The sequence below is a fragment of the Asparagus officinalis genome, unplaced genomic scaffold (genome assembly GCF_001876935.1).
Source record: "Asparagus officinalis unplaced genomic scaffold, Aspof.V1 AsparagusV1_Un208, whole genome shotgun sequence".
NCBI lineage: Eukaryota > Viridiplantae > Streptophyta > Magnoliopsida > Asparagales > Asparagaceae > Asparagus > Asparagus officinalis.
In genome coordinates, this window is record NW_017972474.1 from 303 (window position 1) to 3,140 (window position 2,838).

The following is a 2,838-nucleotide window of genomic DNA, read 5'->3' on the forward strand; positions in this document are numbered from 1 at the left end:
GTTTCTGAGTTTTAAGTGAGAAACGGTTTAGTTTGTTTGTGTGAAGAAAGTTTCACAAAGAGAAGAGCTTGATTTAAGTTTTGAGGAGTTCAACCTCAAATCATTATCTACATCCTCTTTGTTCTTAGAGAAGTTTTTCTAAACTCCTCATCTAGCTTATTTGCATTTTGTTTATCTTATATATTTGCTAGATTGATTTGAGTTTAGATTTCATATTTACTTATTGTTTCACACACAAACATTGAGCTTGAGTATTTTCACATATAGTATATTTGGGTTGTGGGTGTGATTGAGTGAGCTTAAACTTAGTTCTTACCTTGTTAGAGAACAAAATCTTCTATTTGAGCCAAATTATGAGAATCACATTGTAATACACAAGTACACCGAGAGGAGTGTGTGGTGAGAGACGGAGTCAATTCTAAGAGGAGTGGCGTTAGTAGTAAAGTCTAAGGAGATGTTGTAAATCCAAGCACTTGAGGAAGTCGACACGGGCTAGGTCAACACTTAGAGGGTGTATTGTGTGATTGCATTTGTGAGTTGTGAAAGTTTTAGGTGAGCTAGAAAACCGATTGTGAGTCTTGTAAATGTTTTCGGTGAACATTGAAAACATGTTGTGATAGTGGAGATTCTCCTCGTGAGTGAGGAGCATAGACGTAGGTCGAGGTTGACCGAACTCCGTGATTATTTTCTTGTGTTTGCATTGGTTATTTGCCCACTATCTTGTTTATATTATTTCATGTCTATTTCACCCTTGTGTTAATTACATATCCTTGCACATATAAGTTGTTGAATATCATACTTTCTAGAATATTTGTTAATAGTTTTTAATTAGCATCAATATCGGATTAGATTAGCATATTACCCTATTCACCCCCCTCTAGGATAATTTCAGTTACTCCCTAATAAATATATATTGTCGGAGCAAAGGTTGTAGCCACATTTGAATTGACCAAATTAAAGTTAACATCGGATAGGATAAAACACAGTCATGAGTTTAATATAAGAGTTCTCTTCAATACTTAGACTTTTTTGTTCCTAGCTTCCATTTAAGACCTATTAACTTCTAGATTGGGCATGATTACTCCTTTCTAAGCCTGTGTTTAAAGCATATTAACTCCTAATTTGGGCATGATTACTCCGTTCCTAGCATCTGACTTTTTAATTAGATTTTTTCCTTCACCAAATCTTCTTCAAATCTTCTTCAATATGCACGTAAACAAAGAAGATTATGAGTGTGGATTTTTCTGGATTTGTAGCATACGTCAAAATGATAAATGCATTTATGATGTAACATAATTCTAACTCCCGCAATTGCAACACTTTTCAGAAGATGTTTAGATGTTTTATGTAAAGCTGGTATTTATGACACAAGTTGAAAAGTGGCCGTACATCTCATCATTTTTCTCTATTTTTAGTTGATTTTGTTTGGTTTGAATATTGCAATATTGAGAAGTGTGTGAGTCGTGTGACCCCTTCAAATGGGCCATTCTTTTCAGCACGTAGTTGTGTTTTAATTATTTAATTAATCTTTTTTCCTGAGATGTGATCGGCTTTATACCCAAATCCTTACATTTTAGGGCAATTTCTGATCATTGTGACGTATCAACATAACCTTGGACATGTAAAACATTTTTCTTTCGTAACCAAACAAAGAAAATAGAGGAAAGTTGAATGTGAACCCATGCATTCTTACAACTTTAAACAGTTTTCCATGACAGAAAATGTAGTACGTAACCTCTTACTTTGAGTGTCATATATAGCAATTTCTCTATAGTTCTTATTTGCTTTTGTGATAACCTTTTGGCATCACAACAATATTCAACCAAACTTACAAGTTGAAAACTAGATGATGATGGGAGATGGCGACTTTAACTCGTCTGTCCAAATATACAATATGTTTCAAATACATTTGTTGTTCAAAGTGTACCTAATTAAATACACAATTAGTTTTAACTCTTGTTGTTAGAATACTCTTCAAATGTACGTAAATCACCTCTTTTGTGTTTTGCCTTTTTCTAAAACAATTATTTGATGTTGCAGCAGCAGCTAACTGATAATTTAAATGTAGGTGGGATGACCTCTATTTCAACTTATATATATATATAAAGATGCTGCTATCCCTTTAACAGATCCATTGTCGTCTAGTCCGGTTAGGATACCTGGCTTTCACCCAGGCGACCCGGGTTCAAATCCCGGCAATGGAATCTTTTTGGATTTTTTTTTTTTACTTATTTTCAGTACTAGCCCGTCAAGCGTTCAGTTATTCCATATTAGTTCCTCAAATCTTAACAATTGCACATTATTCCCTCAACTCTTAAGAGTCTTACAAATTGGTTTCCTGGATCATTTTTTTGAATTTCATTTTGGGCTATTTAAATACTAACCTATGATTCCACGCAAAGCACGGCTGATAGTAATATATTGATTAAGTTTATATATAGATATGTAAGCAGATGATCTTTTAAATACAGTCTTTAATTAGCAATTAGATTTTATACTTTTTAAATTAACTAAATTAAACTATGATATATGACTGTGTTTACTTGATAGTTGAGAGATCTCTGACATTTGGCTTCTATACATTTTTCATACACCCTTTAATAGTTGGAGTTCTTGAAAAACTATCATTGGTCAATTTTACCTCTAATCCTTTTCAATATTGACATTCTTATCTTAAGTATAATTGGTTATCAACTAAAGCTATTAAATTAAAATTAAAAACCTAAATTAAAGCTCTCTTCATTAAAAACTAATTAATAAAAAAATTAATCTAATTAGAATTGGTTGACAACTAAAGAGTATAAAGAAGCTTAAACTCCCGAATTAAAGCTCTCTCCA

The 2,838-nt window shown here is 32.6% G+C and overlaps 1 non-coding gene across 1 annotated transcript; it reads left to right on the forward strand.

The window, feature by feature from the left end:
- The first annotated feature begins 2,130 nt into the window (after positions 1–2,130).
- TRNAE-UUC lies at positions 2,131–2,204 on the forward strand. Its single transcript has one exon. It is a non-coding gene; the product is annotated as a tRNA-Glu (tRNA).
- The last annotated feature ends 634 nt before the right edge of the window (positions 2,205–2,838 follow it).